Source organism: Pezoporus wallicus, unplaced genomic scaffold, assembly GCF_028554395.1.
Source record: "Pezoporus wallicus isolate ANWC-B61680 ecotype Strahan unplaced genomic scaffold, APGP_CSIRO_Pwel_v1 contig_7820, whole genome shotgun sequence".
NCBI classification, from domain to species: domain Eukaryota; kingdom Metazoa; phylum Chordata; class Aves; order Psittaciformes; family Psittacidae; genus Pezoporus; species Pezoporus wallicus.
The window spans coordinates 61,421-88,207 of NW_026641900.1; positions in this window are offsets into that span (position 1 = coordinate 61,421).

The window sequence follows — 26,787 nt, forward strand, 5'->3', positions numbered from 1 at the left end:
GGCTTTTTACATGACGGAATTGTGCTGCCTTCCCACCCAGTAAAGTAAGTGTTGAGATATTGCTCATCCTCCATCCCCATTGCATGAGCTCTGCCAACCTGACCACTGGTTTTGCCAGGCTTCTGTGTTTTATCTGCTCACAAACTATAAGCATACAACAGAGATATGTGCATGTATTGAGTGGGTAACCCAAAAATGACCTCCAAATTATAGGTGCTCTATCTGGTTTGCCAAAATGTAGGTTGATCTGGTTTGCCAAAATGTAGCTTTATCCAAGATGCAGTCAGGCATCTTGGATACGACTGTGTGTTTTCTAGCCTTGTGCTAGTAGCCTGGAATATGTTAGACAAGGATTACATCTAGTGCAGATGTGCTGGAGGGTCAAGATGTGTGTGAAACCAAGTGATTACTTTAGTCTCATTTGTTATGGAAATAAAGCTTAGGCCATCCTGCTGCTTGCGGCACACTGAGACCACTTGAATTCAAGGGAGAATGGTTGGGGTGAGGCTGGTGTTGAATTTGGTGATAGCTGCCATTCCAGCAAGGCTCTGGTCAGCCTCTTCTTTCAAAACTATCAAACTCTGTGCTCAGGCAGGAAAGTGAGGATGAGTGATGCTGTAGCAACACAGTTATATATTCATTCCAACTGGTGAAATATCAGTGCTGTGTTATGCAATGCAAGGTGCAGTTTCTAGTTAAAAAGACTCATTCTGGTGGCTTTGAACTGGATTTTCATGAGTGTGAAATCTGTCTGTCTCAAATATTATGCTGATGTTCTTTTTTTTTTTCTGTCAAAGAAATTGAAGGTGTCTCTTTACCTAAAAAGAAAGAAAAGGTCCCCAGGAGAGTATCAGAGGATCAATTTTTCAGCATGGGATTATACAGTTTGGCTGTATAGGCTTAAGGTTTTTAATTTGCTTACACATAGATAGACTTACTTGAGCTCTATACATCACCGGATCAATGCAAATCTATTTACTAGAAACTTGGGTCAATATTAAAAGAATTCCATTAACCAGCAATAAGGACCCCAGATTAATATGATTACTACAGGCTCCCAAGCACACAGAAAGGACCAAGGATTTTCTTCATACTAATCTGAAACAATACCATTGTGAAAATCCCTCCTGTGCTCCTTGCCTCCTGAAAAGTGCAAATGAGCAGGGGTGAAAGAGGCTGTGCAGACAGATCTGTGTATTTCATTAATATTGTCTCTTTAGGTTAACACCTCTGACACACACCAATAGCATATACTTCTGTAGCTTCTGGTAGAGAAAGTGTGGATGGGCAGAAAAGGTTTGGGCAATTACTCCGGGGAAGAAGAGAGAAGAAATCAATGGATTCTGAAGGACACAAAGCAAATGTGACATTTCTGGAAGATAAAGTTGATTTTTTCCCCCTGAATTATTTTTTTTAGGCATGGCAATTAGGGAAAAGAAGAAATGTTTTATTCCTATTGTTTTGAACAGCAAGTCCCATATTGTGGTCCTACTGAATCAACTTTTGAAGGATAATTTTCCTATGACTGCAGGCAACAAATATGAAATCTCCAGTGCTGAATATAAGTCTAAGACCCATAGTTTGGTAGTAGAAAATGAAGATTCTCCTGGAAAAAAAGTTACGCCTTTGAATGGAGACTGGTGTGTTTATCGGAAACCCCACTGGCTTATTTCATGGGGTGGGTTTCTTCACTTATAAGTGGCAAAGAGGCCATCAGCTAAAATGACCCTCTCCTTGTTAGATTCAGCCTGGGCATCTGAATACAAATTTCAAGCAGTGGGCACTAACAGTCTAAGACAGAGACTTGGATGCTGAACTATCTTAAGCGACCTTGGGCATCCCCACCAGTGGGAACCAAAACCAAAAACCGGGAGGAAATGGATTCAGCATCCCTGCCTGTCTGCCTTGTACTGGCCACAGAATGGTGGTGTCTGCTTGTCCATCATTTCTATTAGAAACTTGAAAGTAAAGACCACAAGGAAGAAAGGTTTGGTACTTACAAGCTGCAGAACCAGGTGAGGAAATGTGCTTTAGTCCAGTATTTCACAAGCCTTTGCTGTACCTCTATTGCAATGAGATAAAAACAGATTCTGAGATGGAGCTTTGGAAAGGATTGGAGGTAGAGAGGCATGCTTGAATAGTGCAAAATCATGAGACTGGATTGCAGAAATTATCTCAGTTGGGAGATGGGAATTTGGAAGTGCTTAGAGTTTGGGACCTATGGAATCTAGAATCATGGAATAGTTTGGGTTGGAAAGGACCGTAAGATCACCTAGTTCCAACCCCCTACCATGGGTCACTCTAGACCATGTCACCCAAGGCTCTGTCCAGCCTGGCCGTGAACAGTGCCAGGAATGTAGGATTTACCACTTACTTGGGCACCCTGTACCAGTGCTTCACCGCCCTTACAGTAGTGAACTTCTTCCTTACATCTAACCTGAGCTTTCCCTGTTTAAACCCATTCCCCCTTGTCCATGCTCGAAGTCAGTATTTGAGATGCAGCACCTTCAAGGTGAGGAAGGATCAAGAGTGGAAACAAGGTCATTTACACCAGGACGCTCTTTTGACAGATTATAGAGGACTTCAAATTCTTCCATGCCAAGGGACAGAAGGCCAGAGCCTCCACTTCCCCCCATTCCCTTGGATTCTATGTCTCCCTCTGGATATTTACACTTAAAATTTTGCATCTAATCAGTTTTCTTTCCAACTTCAAGTAATGAATTTGATCTTTTTTTTTTAAGGAGGGTGTGTAGAAATCATAAACACTGCTCCCCAGGACACGGTATTGGGCTTGTGTGCTAGGGTTCCTGTGGCAGTTTTAAATGCCAAGATGTTAACTGTTGCCAGCAAAGCCAACATCATTCCTCATCATGCTGCAGGTGCAGGTAAATAGTTCAGCAGCAGCTGAATCCTTTCCCCAGATTGGTTTGAAGTGATTGTATTGGGCTATACCAGCCAAAAGGCTCCTTTTTTCTAATAGGAGGTTGTGTTCTAAGTAGGGCAGTTTACTGGTAGTTTTGTAGTTTTCCCTTTTCCAGCAAACCCTGTCTAGTATGGGCAAGACTCAGATAGACTTCCCCAGGCTAATTTAAGCATTTTTGTCTTCTTGCACTTCAATTTTCAGTCTGTATTTTGCTCCTTGGTCTGCAATTTTTTAAGGAGAAACCTACTACTTTAGCCTTGCCCCCAACCACTGCTCACTCAGGGCACCTTGGGCTTAACCTTGGGAGATAAAATAACCTCCTTGATGTTAACCCTCTCATTTTTTAAAGTATGTATTTGGATTTTAAAACATTTCTCTCTGCTTTCCTCTCCTTACCTGATACTTTTATAAAGTGAACTCCATAGAATGAAAGCATTTAGTAAGCAGGTCATTTTCTTCTCTGTTTTCCAAACCATCTGCGTTGTTCTAGAGAGAGCTGAACAAGCTGGATTTTATGCAGATTTAGACTACAGGCCTTGAGGAGCAAAGTTTCAATCCTTTTCAGTAGCAGTTTTAAGGATTGGGTACATAACCTGTGAGTAGCTACTCATTCTTTTGGTGACTGAATTATAACATGGGATATTACGTCCTGGATGATATGACTCTCTTTGGGCTTTATGGCAAGTTATCTGTCAGGCTGTGAGAAAGCATATTCTGGAGGTTTTTCACACTCCCCTGGCCCCATTGGTGCTGGAACTCAGGGTCTCCTTGTACGAAGTGCTAATGCAAAATGCATTGGCACTTGCTGGTGAGAGAGTTGGGCCTGCTGGTCCATGGGTCACTCGTCCCTTTTCAGCCTGTGGGACACAGATCAAACCTCTCTTTATAGGAGGAGAGAAGGGCAATCATCTTGCATCCATAATGGTGCACAATAACAGTATTGTTTCAAGCTATTTCTCTGTTACTTCCCCTATTTCTAAATTGTGTGGATATCTTTCTGGTCCCAAATTGGAAATCGATCTCTATAAACAATAAAAGGATGGTCTTTGTGCAGTTCTATTAAAATCTTAGTATTAAATACTGATGTCTATTAATAATGTTAATTATGAAGATTTTAACAGCCTTTGGGCAGCAGGGCCTGTCTCTCTAACATGTTCAGGCTCTGGTGTAGGTGATTGCTCACAGTGACAATGAAGGGTTTTTCCTTGACCTGTAACATATTACAAACAGCTAAAAGGCTGATTTAGCTATTTCTTTAATCTGTTGTTCCTAAGTAGTACACCTTAAGTAGTCTTTTCACTGGAAGGGTCTGATTTTCCTGTGTTTATTTTTAAATCAAGCTGTTTTGATTCAGATTACTCAACATGGGTCTAGATTGCTCAGTGGGTAGCTTCATATACTTGTCCTTATTCTCCCCCTCCTGTGTTCACCTATTGAACCGTAGCCTTCCAAACTCTTCGGGCATTCTTATGCTGAGAGGGAAAAAAACCAAACTTGCAAGTGATGGTCTTCAGTACGGGTCCTGTCACTTTGAGGGGATAGGAAATGCTTTCACTTTGGAAGCAGATCTGCAGTGTCCATGGGGGTGGTGTGTTGCCTGGGAGGGACATATCTGAATTCATATTGGAAACATCAAGGAGGTTTTTTTTTTATATATATATATATGTATGCACACAGTAAATTATTTATGTATTTATTATGTATATTATAATAAATGCTAATATTTTGGAAGAGCATGGCTAAAAGTGGACTTCCTTGTCCATTACTAGGTGCCCAAATAGAAGGGACCTGTACAAGTAAAATAGAATACAAATCAGGAATGTGCCACCTCTATCAGCCTGCTCTTGACTGCTTGTACTGCAGTAGCATCTTGAAAGCCCCTCCAAGTCTGGAACAATGGGACAGGGATGATATAAATGATTAATCATAGGCTCTACACTCTAAAGGCAAGAGGATAACGATGTTCCAAAGTGCCCAAGACTTGCCTGTTTTAACACAGTCTAATTCTTCTGCATTGCTCTCCAGGCAATAACCTAAACAAGCCAGAGACCTAAAGGCATTTCTGTAACTTTGCTGCCCAAGGGAGACTCTGCCATTTGCTCTGTAGAAGAAATCAGAGTATTTGGAGACTTCTTCTTTCCAAGTTGTAGCACAGCCTGCTTTATCTAATGTAACCTTTAATGGAGTTCCCATTGATTCCTTAAGGACATGGTTCCTCACGTCAGCTATGTCTCATTGCTCGGGAATTTTGTCCTGATAAACAGTGCAAATGTTCCGGTGCTCAATTTCATTCCTTTATTTGTAATTATGTCCCTTTGGACCACCTACACCCTTTCCATAGAGCCCTGAAGGGCTGTGGAAGATGAAGACCATTTTGTGAGCGCATCATTCCAGATGTACTCAGTACCTTCACAGGGTGAGAGCAGTGCAATACAGTTTTTTGGATGTTTACCTCCTGCTTTAGATTTCCAGGCAGCTCTGGAAGGATAATTACCATTTTGACATCACCTATCTGGGAATACTGGTTACTTAAGCACTGTCCTTTTTGACTTTACTCCTTTTAGCTGTTTTCTCTCTACAAATGCTTTGCTTTTCCTTTGTGTATGTGTCTCAGAGAGAGGATGTGTTTCTTTAAAATATGTATTTTCTCATTTATTTGAACCTCATATTGTGGCAAGAGACATGTCTGGTAAAAGAAAAATGAAAATATTGAAGAAAATAGGGTGAAAACAGGTGGCATTAGGCATGCATTCTGGATTGATGTGAAGACCTTCCCCCCCCCCCCCCAAGGAAATCAGAATAATTGCCCTAAAGTAGAATTTATAACCTTACATGTGATGATTTAATAAAATCAAATCAAATAAACTGCTTGCCAGCATGGCAGAATGAGCAAAGTGGTTTGGCAAGTGAAAAGCCACCGTTTGAGAGACAGCTGGATGGGTACAACTGCCTGCACAAGGCATGTACATGAACACCACTACAGCGGGTTTGAGTAGTAGAAGATACCCTTGTTGCTTTTGGAGCTGCTGATTCTTGCCATACCTGCTTTGGTTGGGGTTTTTCTTCTCCCATGAAAATAAATTACTTTCCCACTCAAGTACTTTGTTAACACTTGAATAATAAACAAGGTGTCTTTTACATGACAGGGTACCTGTGGGACTTGGCCATACAGGGAATAAAATGGCTAGGGCATGCTGAAGCTGAACATAAACAATGGAGAGGATAATGTCTTTCACTGGGTGCTTTGTGCTTCTGGCTAAGCAGAGTGGATACCGTGACCCACTTGCCCCTATTTGCGTTGCTGCTGCTGGCAGAGGTGATCAGAGCCAACATGTTTTTGATAAGTTAAGCCTGTGAATGTGGCATGAGGGAAAGCCATGCTCCTGTTCACAAATGCAATAGGCAAAAGCCTATTGACAAATAGCAGTGCATTTAGTTACAGCCTGAGAAACTCATTTTTAATCATGTTCCTACCTTCTGCTTATTGGATGGGGAAAACCTGTTGCACTGCTGCTGTCCCAGTGCAGCCTCTTCCTTCTGGTCATTCTTCCTTAATCACCAGCAGATGTAGCAGAGATCTTGGTCTTCTGTAGGGCTGGTGTCTACCAGGCATCTTGGGCAGCCCTCCGATACTCTTCTTCCTTTACCAGAAGGCTTCAGTAGTGAGCTACCTGCTAGTGGCAGGTAGTGATGCTCCAGTGGAAAGATACCTCCACCTCTGACAGTGTTTTTTGCAGATAGTGTGGTTCTTGTTTGAGGTAATTTTATTCATTAAGTAAATTTTAGTGTGAGTTTTTTAGTAGAGTTCCTTATGCTAATGTCAGTCTTTGGTGATCTTCTCTATTTTATAATTCAACCAAGACTCAACCAATCAAATGAGAGAAGTCAAAGAACTCTTTTTGGTCAAGGACAGGGAAATATCAGTTTTCTGTTGCAACCGGGATGTGGCATCTGGTTTTATATCTGCCAGCTGTGCACATGACTACATGATGTTGGTACTTGAAAGGCTTTTGATTTGAGATTTCAAATGTCTAACAATGAATTTTTGGGTGTCTCCATGTTGGAGGATGCTGCTAAAATCAACTTCATGAGATCTGATGTCTCATTAAATGCCTGCTGGGCACTCGCCATTTGAACGCTAGACCTCAAGGGAGCTGGTCAGTCTTATTGTCCTGGGTGGTAATCACAGAGCATGATCATCCATAATGTCCTTTTTGGGTGAGTGCCACTCTGTACTTCTATTTTGCTGTTAATCTTTTTATGTGACTCATGAAATTGATTGCAGCATTCAATTCTCCCCCTGCCCTAGTGTTTTCCCTAGCTTTTCTGCACAAAGTTTAGAACAAACTGAAGAGACAATACAGGGGCAAGGCTTGCTCATGAGCCTACTGTTGTAAATCTAGGCTAATTCAGTTGATGCTAGTGTTGTTCCAGACATGCCAAGAGCAGAACTGAGCCTCTGTTTTGCTGATTTTTGGAATCTGGAGTGAAAGAGCAATAGACATTTTTTCTGTTTTTAACGTGGTGGTTAGGGACTTGGCAGTGCTATGTTAACAGTTGGACTCTTGATGATTTTAAAGGTCTTTTCCAACCTAAATGATGCTATGTGCAAATCAATTTATACGAATATAGTCTATTAAAAAAAAATAAGATAAAAATTTACAGTGGTTGCTTTGACTTCTATTCACAGCATCAGATACTGCAAATTTATATTGGATGGATAAACCCTTATGAGGCCATAGCAGTACTTGTTGATTAATAAAGTGAGTTGAGTGAAAAGAAAAACTGGAACATTGGCAGCATGTAAGCAAGTGGGTGCATGTTTTTGACCACAGACAAAACAGGGTCCAGCAGATACCCAGCTAGAATGAGCTGGTAGCTCTCCATTTGCTCGAGAGGAACCAGGGCCACTGCACTGGAGCCAAAGGTACAGTATCAGGTCCCATTGGAACAGAGCACATGGGTAGATGTGCATCCCTGGCTGTGCCAGCACTCTCGCAGAAGCAAGGCTTTTTCATCCAACCTCTGCAAATGGACACAGACCTCACTGCACACTACATCTGGATTAAAGTTCTACTATAGGGAACTGTGACAAAGTCTGTTGTGAACTGGGACAAGCTTTGGTGACCATCTGCCTCCCACTGCCATTACAACCAGAGACCTGCAGCAGAACCCACCAGAAACCAGATGAACTTGTGATGATCTTAATGCCACAAATAGAATGCAAGGAACACAGCATGAACAGTTTTCACGCCAATTGGAAGAGGCTTCAGAGACATATCTCTGTTTTGGGACTTCATCTGGTCAAGAACAACGTTGGGGCATCTTCCAGCCCTCTGTGGCTTTCATGGGTTGTTGTTCTTATTTGATGGTGCTGGCCTTGTCTACTTGTGCTTGCTATGCCCTGGATGGCCCTCTCCAAGGCATGCTTGGCTTCAGCACCCTAAATAAGTTCCTAAGTAAGAAGTTCAGGCTGGCTCCTGAGTTAAAATCTCCTCATACACTCTCAGCTGTTAAAACCAGTCCCTGGGAGATCTCCCCAGCCCCATATCAACAGGGTAAGCTGGTGAGAGGATGGCTTCATACCTTACTGCCCGTTCCACCACCCATCACTTCCTCCATTGGAGATAGTTAATATGAAACACCATATTTTAAGTTGAGCTATTTTAGGGGGGGAGGTGGCCTTTATTTTCTTCTTCTTTTTTTTTTCTTTAATACCTACCTTTCTAACATTAAAGTTTTCTAAGACAATGTGAAAAGCCTCATGCTCACAGGACCAAGTAGCTCGAATGCCCTTGTTCCCCCTTCCCTCTACAGTGGGAGGCGAGGAGCTGCAAGGGCAGGAGTGGAAAAAGCACCTCTCTTCCTCCACCCTCCCTCCCCACACTTCTCTTGATGTGCTGGTGGCTCCTAAAAGGATTAATTAGAAAGATGTGAGCAGGGGTTGGAACGTCAAAAAACAATCGTCACTTTCATATCTGACCCCTATCACCAGCTGCAGAATTAACAAATTGAATGTCGTCAGCAAACAGGAGTTGCAGATGATATGAAGTTCATTACTAGCAGCACAGGGCTTGTTTTCTAAGCCCAGTTTAAACAACTCTTGCTGATTAAATTCCTTGCAGGGGCTCCTGCCAGACACATTTAGCAAATACGGACATCTAACAACTGTCTCTCTCTTGCTCTCCTTTTTTTTTTTTCCCCTATGTTTTTTTCTTTCTTCTTTTTTTTTTCCCTCCCCCTTTTTTTTTTATGTTTCTTAACATGTGCCAATTATTTGTCTCCTATCTGCAGGTACTGGCAAGTATCAGCGCTCTGGTCCCACTGTCTACAGCCTTATCCATTTGGCGCCTGCTCCAGCCCTCTCACATTACCAGCAGTGGGGTCTGTTTTCAGCTGTGAAAAGCTGTGAGCATAACTCCATTCTGCTCCTCCCCCTCCCCCCCCGATTCCCTTTCATTTTTTTCCTCTCATCCTTCTGCTCCCAGGGCTGGGAAGCAAGCGAAAAGAACAACACAACCATGGTAACCTGTTCAGTGGGGGTTCACAACCTCCCTGTCCCCTCAAGGAGCAGTGGCTCTCCTCATGGGAGCATCCAATGTAGCTTATAGTTCACCAAGGCAGGTTGCATGAGGGATCATCCGCTGGGGAGGCAGGGGTTGTTAGCAAGCAGATGGGAGAGGTAGAGGAATAAAACTGGGAGGTAGTAGCTTACCTTCTCTCTAATTGAGGAGTCTGAGCCTTCCCCATGCTATTCTTCCCCTTCCTAAAGCATCTTTTTCTCCTGCTGCATTTGGTTATTTCATGTTTCTCCTACTCATGTGTTTGGGATTTTTCTCCACCATTTCTCTAGGAAGTGGGGATGGAGCCATTGTGCTCTGGCTGCTCCTGCTCACCTAGCTAGTAAGTGCTCATCAACCTACCTCAGAGGTAAGCTGTTCCTACAAGTTTTGTGAAAGCAGGCAGTCCCAGAGAGGGGAGAGACATCATCAGGGGTCTCCTTTGGAGAAGATGACCAGGCCTTGCTACACAGACAACCTATGAAGGTCCCAGCCCTGGGATAGCCTTGCCAAGGTCACACACATATAAAGGAGATATGCAGGAACCCAAATATGAGACATATTTGTAGCTAAATAGGCTGTTTGCCATGCTGATGCTCTCTTTTAAACTGAATATCACTGATAAAAATGTTGAGCCAAACTGAGAGAACTTTCAAAGGTGCCCAGGAAATGGCGTAGAGAATGAGTTTGGGGTCACATAATACAGGGAGTCCTGCTGCTCAGGTACCTTCTCTTCAGAAAACTGGCTCAGGAGAAAAATATAATGGATTATTGAAGAAAAGTACTATCTAGCTGTCCCTTTGACACCAAAATGGTAGTATTAGGGGCAGGAACGCAGTATAACCTTCAAAGAATCTTGTGGCATAACTGCATCCTTTCTGAATCTTTATTTTTTTTTCCCATATGGGAAGTATTTCCTTTTTCAGCCATGGCAATCTGGTCCCTGAAATTATTGCTGAAGTTTTGCTACACAAAGACTTGCACACACTGCTGGGTGGTATTTCAGATCAGGATGTGTTTCATGCGTTCATCCAAAGTCTGTGTTTGGAGCTCAGTGATGTACTCAGGTTGCATGCCTCATGTACATGTGCTTGCACTAATTACTGCTCAGCAACTGGACATGCAAGTACACAAAGCAGGCAGGAAGTTATTTTTGGAAGAGTCTGCCATAGCACTAGTTTGCTGCACTGCTGAGCAACCAGCATGGGATGTCTGTAGTGCACGAGGAGAAATCCACTACTAATGTAGTGTACATGGACTTAAGTATAATTGCAGTATAAGCCTGTGTGAAAATTTGCTTCCAAATCTATCTAAGTCTATAGGACAATGTATTTTCCTGATACTAGCTGTCATTCTCAGCTGCTCAGAAGATATTGACCCAGTATTTTGTGCCGCCATTCATTCAGTTCCAGCAAAATGAGAGGGTGAGCTTAGTGAAGGAAGCCTGTGATTGCGGAAGTTCTCTCTGAAGTTCAGTTGGTAGAGAAGGGGTTGCAGTAGCTTCCAGCAAGGGTTACCTCTACAGTGTGCAGGTAGTTCCCAGCCCAGATGGATCTGGAAGATCCACTCACTGCCTCTCTGGTACCAACTGGCTGATTTTCATTCTTCCATCCATCTGTTGTTCTAAAAGAGCATTTTTGGCATGCCAGCTGCAGGCTGTGCCCCCTCAGGTGCTGCATGGGGTGGTTTGCCTGCACATATCCCTGCTCATGGCTCTTGGGAGAGCCCATTTCAGTTGCTATAGAAAAGTGGCTCTGACAAATTGCAAGCCATGTGAGGGACCAACCTAAATCTGTGGCTTGCTCTAGTCCTCCTAAAGCTGCTCACACACTTTTGCTGGCACACAGAACCTCTGTGGGTTAGTTGATCTCCAATTCATCAGTGGTACCTTCAGCTATAGTTGAGAAAGAGACTTGCAATCACTCAGTACCAGAGTAAATCTGGGGCACCTCAAGGTCTCTGTTAAGACATTTGCATTGACATGGCTTTCCTGTCTGCTTTTGGTCTGTTTGGATCTTACCATTGAGCACCTTGCTTGGTATCTCTGTTACACCTTTTGCCCCAAGCACAGTTGCGCTCAGGGGATTTGTAAGAGATTTGGAGAGAAGAAACCTGATACAATTTTGTGTTGGCCAAGCCCTACTATCCTGAGGGAAAGAGAGAACAAATGAGATGGATGTTTCTGTTATTCACAGTCTGAAGCTCTTACGTGATAGTGGTTGGAACAAATAATTTCTTATGGTAATCTCTCAGAGCCTGTCTAATGCTTTTCTTGCCCTTTAGTCTTCTTTTGCTTTTTTTTCTTTCTATTTCTCTGATGTTTACTGCTTCCAACAAAACCCCAGCAATATTGCTCCAGCTCTGAACCTCTGCTGCTGTCCATTGCCACCTGAGTCTATGGTAGTCATTGCTGGTCTCCCAGTGATCCAGCACACTGAAGAACTAACTTCTGCCACTTTTGTGAAAGCAGGTTGAGGATTACATCCCATAGCTATGCTGAGGTCTGTGCTCCAAGGTCTCATGCTGGAGGATAAGGCAGCACAAGTGATAGGGCTAGTCAGGACACCTTGCACGACTGGTGTTGCAATGCTTTTCCAATCCAAGGAACCCGCATCTCATTTGCAGCCCCATGTTAAAGGACCTTGCATTAAAGACTGAATTCTGCTCCTTCCCATGGCTCTAACTGGTAAAAGTCTCAAAGAAAAGTACTTGCAAAGAAGTGCATTAAGCAGTCTTTATGAGCTGTGACATGGAGTGCAGTAAAATTCATGGCTGGGCCCCGGGCCTCCTGCAAGTCAGCTCTTTGTTGGGAAAGACACCACACCATCTTCTGTAGCCATACACAGTGCTGTAATAGGGTTAGCTCCCAGTAAAAGTGTAATTAATGTCATGTAATATAGAGATTTACCATTTTCTCTGAGGACTTCTCCCCCAGGCACCTTTCTTGCGTCATTCAGTAATCTAAATTAAAATGACCCTGCCTATTCCCCATCTTTTTACCCCTTTTCTGTCTGTATGCTTGTTCCCAAAGATGTTTGTCATGGGATGCCACTTCACCAGAGGGGGATTAGGAAGACATTCTGCAGAAATAGTGCCACTGCATTTCCTTGCCTCTTGGGTGAGAAAGAAAGCAACATGTAACTTGTCTGGAGTTTTTCTTTCTCTCAATCTCCTGCCATGCATTTTCACACCAGGCTGCCATGTATCCCACATTTCTTATCACTGTGAGACTGTTGTTTGTGGAAACTGTTGAGGAAGCAAATGTCCACGCTTCCTTCATTTACTCCACAAACAGGACTTCTACTTGAAGGAGGAATAGCAAGATGGTTTTCTTGACCAGTTTGCAAGTGCATCTTACAAACGGTGCATCTTTAAATCTTATATGCTGGGTCTATGTCTAATTCTTGTAGAAACCCTGGTATGAGGAGGTGTTTGTAGTTGGAGAAAAGAAGAGAGCATCACAGAGCCTACACCACCACCTGGCTCTTCCATCCCTCTTTCCTCTCCCACCTCAAGCATGTGAGTGTATTGCTAGGCTATTTGTGCCCCATTAATGAGAGCTTTCTCCAAAGCTTACTGGAGTCAGCAAGAGACTTTCCAGTGGTTTTCTTTTGGGACCAGTCCTGCTGTAACCTGAGTTTTGATCCAAGTCGACTAACTTAGCTGAAGTAGATAAGGGGCTGCTCTTCCCAGAAGGGTGGAGGGGCCACCCTCACTTTGTGTCAAAGGTGGAAGTGCTCCTTGTGATGTTCATGTGCTGAAATCCCAGACTCCTATGGATCCCAGGCAATTTCTTTTGAAGCCTTAATCCAGAAGTAAGCCACCATGCACAGGAATCAGAATGTGCTTTCTTCACCATCCTTGAAATCAGGCTTTGCAGTGGGTAGCTGCTCTTTATAGTTACATCACCAGATTTCCTTACTTTCTCTGGATTTGTCAACTAGGAAAAGTTCTTCCTGACCAAAACCACTCCTCATCTTTGATTACCCATACTGGCCACGGTGCAGCTCCCTAGAGGACACTCTTTGCAGCAGTGTAATTGAAGAACAAGGAAAGGCTGATTTGTACTATCAGCCTTGCACAAGGCATTTAAGCTGAGATGATGACTGATTAAAATGTGACAAGGCTGGGTTTTTTTTTGGCTTTGTTTTCTCACCTCTTCCCTCCCAGTCCTGGGCAATCAGTGTGTCCTGATCAGTCACTTGCAGGGGTTTTAGTTCTGACCCTTTGGCTGCAGTCATAGGAACAGCAGTTGTGCAGGTGATTTAATGGAGTGTCCAATTCTCTTGTTATCACGTACTATAAACTCCAGAAGTGGCAGATCACCTGGGCACATGGCAGGGCCCAGAAATATTGCTCTGTCTCAGGCTATCAAATTAATATACAGTTTGATTTTTCCATCTCACAGTATATTGTTTTTCACTGACCCGAGAGGCAGCTGCAAGTGGCCATTTGCATCAAAAGCTCCCCCAGTCACTCCCGATTAGAGCAACCACATCTTTCCCCAGCTAATGAATTGCTCCCATCTGTGAAATTACAGCTACTCACTTTTGTTTTGCTTAACTCAAAACTGCAGGGCTCATATGGCAGGCTGTCTGCTGCCTCCAGGTACCCGGCTCTCCCGCCGTGACGCTGAGCTGAAGGCTGCTATTTTGTCACGGGCTGTGTGTCTGGGCTTTGACAAGGAGCATACATAGAGCAACCCTGGCCTTGCATGAACCGTCCAGGCAGAGAAAGGAACAGCTTCAGGGACCTGCTGGAGACCTGGGACTCACCAGCCCATGATGAGTCACTTAGAAATTCTTCCTGCATAATGCTTCTCCAGGAGTCTGACCTATTGATTGCCTGTAGTCTCAATAAATTTAGATTGCTGGTTTGTGTCTGCGCTCCCTAAGCAGGGGTAGGACAATGATTAGCTGCAAAGATCAATAGGGGGGAGTCTTTTAATCGACCACGTAAAATGTGTCCTTCGTCACTGATGGCGTGTTAATTGGGATTTAATTCTTGAGGGGGCGTTCACTTGTCCCTCCCAGTTTTCTCTCTGCTCTTGAAGCCTTTGTTGAGAAACCCAGGGTAGTTCGTAAGTTAGAAAGATGGAGAATAGAGGCTTCTTTATTCTTGTACTGTTATTTTTGACTGAGGGTACTGGGGCACTGGCACAGGGTGCCCAGAGAAGCTGTGGCTGCCCCATCCCTGGCAGTGCTCAAGGCCAGGTTGGATGGGGCTTGAAGCAACCTGTGCTAGTGGAAGGTGTCCCTGCCCATGGCGGGTGTTGGAACTGGATCAGCTTTGAGGTCCCTTCCAACCCAACCCATTCTATTATTTCTCCTGTATCCTGACAGTCTCCACCTTGAGGAAGTGCCCATCTGGATCTTTCTAAAAGAGTCCTCTTCCAGTGACACTCACCAGTAGGAGTGTATTTAGCATCCTGACATGCTGATGCATTTCTCAGTCAAGGGCTTGGTAGCAGGGTGGATGCATGGGTCTCCAAGATGCTGCCAGCTGCCCAGAGAGATAGCAACCTGTGACACCAGGGTGCCTTGTCTCTCCCGGTCAACATATCCTTTGGAGAGGTTTCCAACCATCCCCACAGCTCATCTGCTCACTCTTGCTGATGCAGCTCTCCTTTACATTCTTACCTGTGGCTCAGATTTTGGGGAAGGAAGGATTGACAAACTCTCATCCTGTCCCTGTGGCTCAGCCTGGGAAAGGGGACAAGCCACCCTGATCTGCAGCACAGCTGGAAGGAGTAGCATCTTCCCTCTAGCCTAGAAAGGATGTGGTGTTGTCCTCAAAACACAGAGGTCTGAAAGAGTTAATGGTCTTTTTCATAAGCATGTACGATGAAAGGTTTGCTTCCGCTTCTTTTTAGGTTGATTTTGTTTCTATGATAATAGACCTCTCTTGTGAGAGGAGACATCCACTTTCTCCAGTGGGACCTCTCCTCAGCCTCTACCTTCTCCCCCTGTGATGAACCCCATGCCTACAGCTGAGCTCTCGCTGGTGTGCAGGTAGTGCTAGGGACAGGGTTGGGCTGTGGGGGGAACCTCACAGGCTTCCTTTCCAGACCAGTGGCTTATCCCAGCAATCAAACGGCTTTTCCAGAGCAAATCTTGTTGAGTCTGTGTGATAGGAACAAAGCCAAATGGGAGAAGGATAGGACATGCACTTTACCCTAAGTCCTACCGTGCTGTAAGAACTAATGTTTACTATCTTGACCCCTCCAGCAAAGTCTGTGTTATTCTGCTCCCTGTGAACACAGTCAGGATTATGGCCTGTCCTCATAGTCCCTCACCTCTATAGGGCAAATCTTTTAAGTCCTCGGTTTCCTTTGGGACTTCCCAGTTCCAGCCTTAGCAAAACAAATCACTGGCTGGGAAATGGAAGCAGCAGCATCCCAGCTAAAAGCTCTGACATTTTTTCTTATTGTAAATTCTTTAATCTCTTTTAACAGATGACCTCTCTAGGTCTTCTATTTAACTAAACCAATAAATATGTATATTTGCAGTATATATTTCAGTTGTCTAGGATAACTGTACAGGGTATTTGTTACTCAGGAACCAGCTTACAATTAATACTGAAAAATTATTGCAAACTCTGTGATTGCACATATGCAATTTGTGGATCCAGCATCCATGAAATTCCCTTGATGAAATTTAGCTGACTTACTAGTAAGCATAAATACACAGATCCTGAATTCCTTCATGCTGCAAAGTATCTGGGGGGATGGATGAGTGAAGCCAAGGAGTGAAAGGAATCTCTGTGGCCCCAAATACAGTTACATCTACCATGGCTTCAAGAAGGGCCTGCGGTGGGAACCAAATGCAGCTCCATGCTTCACCTCCATGGTCAAGCTGTCTTTCTTAGCACTGCATCTTTTCTCCTAGGTTTTTGAAGGCTCTAAAATAGCCACCTGCAGTCTTCCTATGCAGCGAACCATGGGAGGAGAAACTGCAGTAGCAGCTCCATGAACAGTGCCATCCCCATGCAAGAGACCAGGAGCTGAGGATGAAACCTAAGTATCAACATGACTGCTTTCACAGCCCAGAACACCCCAGTGCGTGAGCAGCAGGTCATGGAGGGGATGCTCCCCCTCTCCTGTGCTCTGGGGAGGCCCCCCCTGCAGTCCTGGTCCAGCTCTGGGGCAACAACACAAGAGGGACTGGAGCTGCTGGAGCAAGTCCAGAGGAGGCCACAGAGATGCTGCGAGGGCCGGAGCAGCTCTGCTCTGGAGCCAGGCTGAGAGAGCTGGGCTGGTTCAGGCTGGAGTAGAGAAGGCTCCTTAAGAGGAGACCTTAGAGCAGCTCCAGTGCCTAAAGAGGCTGCAAGAAACCTGGACAGGGTTTTTGGACAAGGGCCTGTAGGGACAGGACAAGGGGAATGGCTTTAACCTGCCAGAGGGGAGACCTGGCTGTTTACTGCACATCTATTGCACGCCATCCACCAGACAGAAGTTTCTCTTCCCTACCCCATTACCTAAGGGAAGGGTGGAAGGGCTTGGCAGGGAGCAGTTGAGTTTTTTCTAATGCTTTCTTCCATGATGGGATTAAGCAGGACCTGCTCCTTTAAAAAGTGTCCCCTTCCCCATCATCCTCCCTCCTTCCAATTACAGCACTAATTTCAGTAATGGAGCATTAATGGAGTAATGGACTGCTGAAGCTGGCCTGAAGGAACTGTAGTGCTCAGCACAAATTGAGTAAATAAACCATATATTAGATTTCTAAACAATACTTTTAGTCTAGTCCCCAGGGAAAGAGAGTTGTCAAGACTTACTTAAGTCAACCCAGCAAAACGTATGCAAAAGATCCACCCATTCATACCCTGGAAAATGGCACCAGTGGCCTGAAGCATCAGTGAATTTCTCACATAAATCTCTGCTCTTCTGACAGAGAGAGCTTTGTGTTGTTTCCTTCTCCCAATTCCTCCTCTTTGATTTATTTACCAATAAGCAGCTTTGTGCCTGCTTCTATTTGTGTCTTGCTAGAGAGCTGTCTCTGTATGCTGATAGAGAATGACTTGCAATCATAAGGAGAGAGTTATCAGAGAGCCATACAAAGTGATGGATGAGAGTGGTGCCCTAAACAGTTTTCAGTCTGGGAAAGTCCTGATTATTTTTTTTTCCCCTCCAAAAGCAGCGGTCTTCTGTCAACATTTTTATTACTTTATTTTAAAAATAGGCTTTGCACTACCTCAGCCAAATAAATAGATGTGAGTAATGAACTACTGACTATCAGATTTACCCCACTGGCATCAGGGTGACTAATTGTGATTTAGTTACCCTTGACTGCACGGGCTGCTGTCGAGGATTTCCTAGGCAGCGCGCGAGTAGGGTGAGAGCCAAATGCCAAATGATGGGCAAGGCAAAGGCACAGGGTAGCCAAATGACTTTTCCAGGTCAGTGGGACAACGAGGGTAAAATCCACGACTCAGACCAACGCTGTCTCTACAGCAAACCTTTTGCGTCCTGAAGGGGCAATCATGACAAGCCATAATTCCCACAGGACAGCAGCCTGTGGGCCTTCAACATCCCACAAGATGATTATGTACTTTCTATGTGTGATCTGGGAGCAGTCTTTTGAGCCTTTGTGGCAGAAATAAGCAGGGTTTGTTTTCTGCTTTTATTTCCTTTCAGCCCTGATTCAGTCAAGAGGGCGTGAAGAGGGCTCTAACTCTCTGTGTGTCTAAGTTTTATCCGCTGCACCATTGCTAAGAATAAGATAAAAAAATGGCAGCTTAAGCTTGAATTAAAAGAGAGATTGCTTTCGTCCTGCAATCAACTGGAGATGGGGTCTGAGCCATAGCATTTTATCAGGGGGAGTTTTACGCAGACATCATTAATCTGCTTCAGATGTCTGACACTTGGAACTTGGGTATGTTAAATCACTCCCCCACTTGACCTCCGGATATAACACATAGAAGAATCAGAATCCACTGAGGTATACGAGGCTGAGATGATACAGTGTCTCTCTGGGTGTAATTCAGTGTCACTTGCATTCCTTACTTTTATTGGGGGTAATTTTGAATTATATGTGTAAGAAAAAGCTTGCATACTGCGCTGGTTATAATAATCCACCAAATGTAGCCATTAAATCCTGAAATGTGCTTTTACAGCTGACTGGGATGGGTAATTTTGGCATGCTCTGGGTAAGTAAAGGAGCTGAAACACTTTTTTGTCTGTGTGGGAAGATGAACCTATTACTCTATAAATAATTTCTTAGGCACAAAACCAGGTAGGTTTCCGGGAGCAATGGATTTATCACTGAATGCTTGCACCCAGAAGTATGGATTGAAGAGCTTGGAAGACATCTGTGCACCATTTGTACCAGCATGCAAGATGGTCATTGTAAGAAATGGGATTTTATAATGTATCCATTGAACTCGTGAGCTTCCTGTTTTCACAGCATTAATGCTCTTCAATCCAATGAGCTCCTCCCTCGATACCATCCTCTTCCTAGCACTCTAGCTTACCAACTTGACAAAATACTGCACCTGCAAACTTCAGATCCAATTTCTATGTGGCCTGCATTTCTCTCCTTCCTCGACATCCTTCCTTGGTGCATTTGTTCCTCTTCCCCTGAAACTCCCCCATCCTTTTTACTCCAAAGTTTTAGAGGTCTATTTCCCTGCTTTACCCCTTTCACTACTGAGCTCAGCTTCTTCTCTGCTCTTCACCACATCCCATCACTTTCTTCCGTAACTTATAGTTTCAGCTGGCTGCTTACCACTTTATTCAATGCAAGTATGTGAAAGTCCTACCCTTATGAGCCCCTGCCCTGATCCTGCCTTGTTTTTCTTCGTTTTGACTCTGATCTCATTTAAAGCACCGTTTACAAATACTATCTGGAGTTTTCTCCTCCTACATTTCAAGCTGCTTCTCCAAAGCTTGCAGGTCTTAATGCTGCCCTGTACATACAGTGTGTAACACATGCAGCATGCATCTTCTCTGCTAAAGTCCTCAGAAGGAACAAGGACCATCCTCACTTTTTGCAAAGCAGGGGATAACAACCTTTTGTGATGAAAAAGAAATGTCAGGGAGCTGAAACAGAAGAGTGTGGCTTGGTGGTTAGTCCTTTGGCAATCGGAAAGCACAGAGCTGCCAGCTCTTCAGCCTTGTGTGCAGAAATCAGAGTGTGTGAGGATAACAACCTGATTAAATAGGTATGAATGAACTTATTCAGTGAAAAGGATTCCAGGAAAACTATCCAATTTGCACCTTTAAATTTGGGGTGATTACATTTTAAATCCTCTGTATTCTGCACCTTCTTGATGTGGCCGCACACACTGATGAAATGACAGAATGATGGTCCCTGGAGCCTGGAGATCCCAGCTTTCCCACTCATTTCCTACTCTCAGGAAGGAAAGGCATTGGGGTTGTTAAGAAGAGCCAGTTGTAGAAGATGCTTTTCTGCCACAGTGGTTTGTTTGGTGAACCTGATTGGGAGCTATCTGACATTAATTGGGGTCTAAGACAAGACAGCCTTCTGCCCCTTCCCTGTCAAGCAGTTTTTGCATTAAGATGGTGTTTTGGAATGTCATTCTGTTAGTATTTGGTTTTGCTTTGTGATATGAGACAGGGTAAATACAACCAATAGGGGTGGCTGGATTCTCTTTTTAATTGTTTCTTTTTTCCTGAGAATTCCTAACTTTTTTGTGAAGCTCCAAGGGTGCTGGGGGAGTCTCTCTTTTCCACTACTCCATTAATATTCTTTCAGACTTGTTAATTCCTTTTAGCCTATCAAAATTCTGTTTCAAAGAATCTTTGTTTTCCTACCCAAAGCTGTGTTACCAAGTTTTCTGCACTGAAATATTCATGTTACCAAAGACAGAAGCAACCACATATCAGAGATTTTTTTCTTCCTTCTGTAGAGAGTTTCTCTCTAGTGAAGAATGTGGCAAACTTCTGAACACAAAGTGGGTGCTTTGTTGTGCGCATGTCTGGGAGAGAAAACCAAGAGTAAGGTACCTAATATGCTTGACCTGCTGCAAGTATATTCTTGCATTAAAGGAACAACCTTTTAGACACCTCATGGGAGCTGTTTTCCTTGATCTTTTGGGCAGTGTGCCCAAAAGTTGTTTGGAAAGTTTGAATAGAGCAAAAAGTTGTTGTCGATAGATATATCAAAAATTCATCTTCTCCCTTTTTCTACCCCAATAGCTGGAAATTTGGCCAGAAATAGATATTCCCCTAGAAGAAATCAATTGGAACACAGGAAAACCCCTACAAAATTTTGCAGGAAAATATTAAGAGGTTTGTAGCAAACCTGGCTTTACCAGTGTGACAAGGACAGCCCCTGGGGCTGTGTCTGCCTCTGAGTCTTAATCTGGCATTAGAGTTGGGTTTTGTTTTGCTTGTTCTAGCAGCATTTTGGGGTGCACAGGATGTTTATTTCTCCAAGAACAGATGGCCCATGTGAAAGGAGGAGGAAGCTGAATGAAATCACAGTTCTTCATCTAGGCCAGCATCTTCTCTGCTACCCTGATTGGACTGGTGACCCTCTCAGGGGAACACCTCCCAAAGAGACACACATAGTGCTGGCTGCCAACCTGAGAAAAGCCATGGTGCTGGCCAGCTCTGCCTGCTGCTCCCTTGCTTCTCTGGTCCCCAGGCTGTTAAGATCAGGAAAAGCCATTGGGTAGGTGACAAGAGCCAAAGAATTTGCTGAATGTGTCAGGCTTGATAGCAGCCACCCCTTGCCAATAGCATTCCTCTGCCACAGAGCGGATGCGCAGAATGCATCCCAGACCTTCCTCCCAGCAGGAGATAAGCTCTGGAGCTCTCCATGGAGTGAGGCTGAGTGTGTCCTTTCCCTCATATGGTATGAAATTGGCTCTTCTGCCTATGGGCAGCTGGTAGGATTTTGATTTCTACTTGTATTATTGAAGATGCTTCAATAAGCTTTGCATCCAGGTTACCTTGCAGGTAATAGAAACCTCTGGGGTTGTAATCCCTGAGCCTGACTCCACCACGGAGGTATGGAGCAGGAAAATGGGTTGTGGCAAAGGAAAAAGAGCCGTTTAGGCACATGATCCCACAAAAGGTGCAGTGCAGTTCGTCCCCACCCCAGACGGCTGTGTGGCACTGGGCCATGGTAGGTGCAAGCCTCAGAGGGGAAAGGAGATGCTGAAGAATGTGGTGTTACATATTTCCTTAGGTTTTCCCTGCTTGGCAGGGCTGTGCTAGGACCACAAACTTGGCAGGCGTACTGGAAAGCTGTCTTCCCCCTGCAGCTCTCTAGGGACCTTCCCTGGCACATTGCCTGGCACTGGGCACTGTGATGGGGAGCTGAAAACTTGGGATGTATCTGTGTAGGGCAATGTAGAGGTCCCCAAATGACCCTCTAGGGGACACTGGGGAGAGAGATGAGGATAATGCATCCTCTTACAAGCACTAATCAGGCAGACACAGTATCCCACCCACAAAAGTATCACTGCTTCTAGGACTGGAGTTATGGCCCCTGCACTCTGTGGAGTCTCTAAATAGGTGAGACACTCAAACCTTGTATGGATTGGGCAGGTTTGAGCCCCAAAATAAAGGCACAGCAAGAGCTTCCCATCATAACAAAAGTGTTCATGGAGTCATGATTCTGGAGTTTCACTGAGATTTTGGGCATCATTTTTAATATGTGTGAAAATAACTTTAAATGTCTGCATGGGGTCAATTTATAAAATACGGCAAACTAGAAAAAACTTGAAAATCTCTCTCAGCTGCTGTTGCGCTTCCTTATGCAAAATTCATTTTCTAAAGGAAAAGTGGTACATGGAACCTCACGGAGCACATTGTATAGGAGGTGTGTGTATGGCTATCTCTGCCTTAGAAATCACTTTCAAAATCATTGGAGAGCAGGAAATAAACAGCTCAGAGATGTTTAATCCCTACAGGTTTCATGGCAACATATATCTGATTAGAGGATAGACAACTATTCATACCCTAGCTGAGGGAAATGGTGAACTTAACCCTTCATAGACATCAGAGAGTTCACAAGTGCACACACCTCCAACATTAGGAACCATTTCAGTCAAGTTTTGCAGTTTATTAGACACCAAACCCCACAGCTGCAAGATGCAAAACTATAGGAAAGCAGTTCTCTTTGGTCCCAGTGTTTGCACAGCTTTAAATTCCTAAGAGACTGGCTCCCAAAAAACCCTGCACACTTTAATCCCTCAGTAATACCTATGAATTTCCATCCCATTTGGAGTCAGTAATGAATGGCCATTGGAAAAAGGACAAGGCTCCTCTTCCATTACCTTCCCTTTTCTCATCCCTCCTGGGTGAAATGTAGGCCACCCATTAAGCTTGCTCTTCAGTCACAAGGATGGTTTGCCTGAAATCCCTTCCGAAAATGATGCTTTCAGTTCAATACTGTAACTGAGTTACTGCTGTGATATATAGTATTTTCCATCTTTCCACTCAGGCAATGGAAGAAACTACAGTTTGTAGAATTTTATTGTTAGTTTATTGCACTATCCAGCACTTGTGGTCTACGTCAGGGAGAAATGCCTCACATCTCCTTCTCCCATCAATATTGCATCTTCCTCTGGCCCTGCTTTTGAAGGTCCTTTGGGGTCTGAGCCTCTGTTTTGCCCTATGTATCTGTTATGCTCTTATTTTACAGGGTGAATTGCCAACAGTCCTGTGCACTGCCACAGAGGCAGGGAGTCCTCATGTCTCTCAGGACAGGAGCATATCTCCACCACGCTGCTGACCAGAAAAGCCAGGCAGGTTGGGTACTTTTCAATCTCGTTTGCCAAGATTTTTCTTTTCCCATTGATAATCCAGCCCAGAATTGATTTTTGAAGGCATTATGAAGTTGCCTTTTGTGGATGACTGTGAGCTGTGGTGGTGGACATAGAGTTTCCTTGATTTATCACCCTTCTGCATCACACAAGTCTGAAAGTCTGTGATTTTCTTTATATATATATTTATAGAGGTCCATGTGTTGGTCACATGTTGAATATAATTTAGCTGGTTGGATCTTTACACTCTGGAAAAAAAAAAAAGGCCAACATTTAACTGGAAATATCAGGTACTTGGAAAGCAGAAGTGGAAAGGCTAGAGGGGAGAGCAGAGGAGGTAACGGAGGGAGAGGGAGACCTTAAACAAAACAGTGGTCCTCAAGCCATGATGTATATTTGTCTTAGATGCTAGCGGAGTTGTACAGGCTCTACAGGAAGCCCTACACTGCTGGAGAGCTGCTTTCAGCTGAGACACTGGACCCAGGTCCTATTTTTTCTGGCTGTGGTGGCTGTCCAGGAGGAAGTGAGAGATCCTATGACACTTTTTAGAAGAGAAGGACATGATCACACTGCTGTGGATGAAGTTTCCTGTCTGGCATAAAATGTGTTCAGCTCTGTGGATGGTATTAGCAAGTGTCAGTATCAGGCTCTACAGGCATAAACCTTAGCTGGTATAAGTCAACAGAGCTGTTTAGATGGTGGAGCTGCAGGAATTTTTCTCTCTTCCTTTGCATGGGAATTATTTCTTTCCTCTTTGGTTTTAATATGTGTGGCTGAGCATAGAAAATTAATTATATCATCCAAGCTTGCTTTTTAAGAGTCATGAAGTGAATGTGCAAAGTGAATTTGGTGCAAAAGAAGGTTACGTGCAAGCAATTGGACATAGGCTGCCTAGTGATGTACATTCCTAGGAAGAGAATGTAGAGCTCCTCAAGCTAAGAACTCTTCTGGTGCACCAACAGTAAAAGTCCTCTAACCTGACAGAAATTAATACCTTAAGAATCCAGTTACCCATGGTTATCCTTGAAAGGGGCATCATGATAAAGGGGACTGTGCCTGTGCAAGTTGATTTGTTGATTATAATTTAAAGCATTTTGATATCTCAAGCAAAGGTCTGTCCATTGTTGTGTTTCTCCTTTTTTTTCAGTTAGCTATACGTGATTTGTATGGAGCACAAAATATTAATAACATCTCTTGAAATTAATACTGAGGTGGATGGAAAGGATGAACAAGAGAAACAAGCAGCAACTTATTTAACAGTCTGGTTGCTGAATGGTAGTAATACAACTCAAAGCATTACTGCTTTTAGCATATGATTTATTGCTAATGCCACTTCTCATGGCTGGTTTCAGCCTTTGATGTCCATCAGCTCTGAATTAATTACTTTGTAGTGCAAAGTGAAAGTGCAGCAGGTTTGGCTTATTCCCGTTCCTCCCTGGAATTGCTGTGTTAACTTTCCTATTGGTGTTTGCTCACTCTTTCAACCACCCTGCAAAGCACCTTCTTGTTTGTGAATTCAAAAAGCTGGGAGGTGTGTGTATGCACATGTTGTATTGCCTTATAATAAACAGAGACGTTTAGCCAGGGCAAGCGAGACGGATGTACGAATGTAGGAGATCGTATCTTGGGAGGAAAATCAATATTAAGATGTACAATTGCTCCCATGGTATTGAAAGAGTTAGTTGATCTACATGCCAAATGACAGCCCCCTTGATAACGGGGATTATGTGTCCTGTCTTTCCAGGCTGTGCTCTGTTGGGGCTGCTCTCTGGGTCCCTCAGGCAGAGATAATCTAATTAGTACAACAAAGACCAGGTCGATTTAAGAAAACGAAGTGTGGGGGGGGAATTGGAGTGAGGGGCTGTGGGGAGGTAGATGTCAGTGAGGAACAGGCTCTGGAAAAAGTTGGAGAGGAGGAGGGGAAAACTGGGAGTACACGTTAACTGTCAGCTTGGCTCCACAGACACTGGAAACCAGACCCACCAGACTATGACCAGACAAACCTCAAATTAGCAAGTGCTTACAGCCTTCACAGGCACTTATTCAATCACACCTTCAGAACGGAGGGAGCCGAGGAAGCTAGGTGCTGGTGGTGGGCTGAGCGGAAAGGAGGTGGCTTGGGTCTGGACCTGCTCACCCGCTGCAGAGGCAGGGGCATCTGCTGCAAGAGTGCTGGTGGAAAAATGCTTCACCACAAAGAGAAACCCCAACAACCCAGCAATAAACAAACAACCCAGTGCTTTTCCCTTTACTAAATTATGCAAAAAGAGTTCTTTTTCCTTTTTTCTTTTTTCTTTTAAATTTTCTCCCTTTCTTTTTTTTTCTCTCATTCTTTCTCTCGCTTTCTTTTTCCTTCTCCTTCCTTCTTTCTCTCTCTTTCTTCCTTTAGCTCTTTCTTTTTTTCCTTTTCCTTTTTTGTTTTCCTTTTTCCATTTTCTTTTTATTTTTTCCTTTTCCTTTTTCCCTTCTCTTTCTCAGCCAAAGGCTGAGGCTTGGCCCCAGCTGTAAGATATGAAGCTGTATTACTCATGCTAAACATGAGTTGAATTCTGTTCCTGAGGTTAGGTTGAGGTTTCAAGAGGCTTCTCTGAGTGGGAGCCTGGTTTCTCCATTGAAGCCTCAATTTCAGTCACACCAAGGCAGATGCCCCTGAGCCCTGTGTCTAGCAAGCATTAGCTGGAATAATAGCTGGCTTTTTCCCTCCTGGGTGCAATCCCTGACGCTCGGTTTTGCAGGCACTGTATCTGCCATGTCAGTGCATTCTATCAGCCCTATCAGCATGAAGTTCCCCTGATAGCTGTGACTGCTTTTCCTGAGACCCTGATGGATGTGGGCACATCCTCAGTGGGTGTCAACTGACCTGAATTCAGAATAAATCTCTTCCTAAAAGATGACGACACAGAAGTGAGTTATTTAGTGCCAACACTGGGCTTTTACCTGACATTTTTATGCGACTTTCTGGCAACAGATGTTAGTACTTGAATATTTTCAGTCTTATCTCTGCTTTTAGATGGACAGAGAGGCTGCGTCTTTGCATCCAGTTCATGTAAGATGTACAAAAGCCCTAGGCTTTTGCAGTTCACTCCGAACCTTTGCTTAAGGGTTTACCCTGGATTTGTCCTGTCTTTCATGACCATATTCCTGCAATTTATTTCAACTCCCTGCAATTTATTTTAACTTCCATTCAATACCAACACACCTGAAGTGCTTTGGTAGCTGGGTCTAGGATTTTGAAGCATTTCTCCTTCCAAGGCAAATATTGCAATTGTTCAGCCATGCAAATGAGTGCAGACATCTTCAGGCTATATAATCTGGTAGGTTTAGGGGGCTGGATGGCTGAAAGAAGGCTTGCTCACATCTGGAAGTTGCTTTTCCTTTCCGAAGGATCATGAGCACAAGGAGTTCAGGCATTTTTGCACAGCTCCCTACTGACCCTTGAGTTCATGTCATCAGACCCAATCTTGTTGTCTTGGCAAGCACTCACACAAGAGCACTCTAACAATGGGATCTTTCTTTTCGTAGCTTCCCTCTCCCCTTGTCCCTTGCTTCCTCCCTCTCCTACACTGGAGA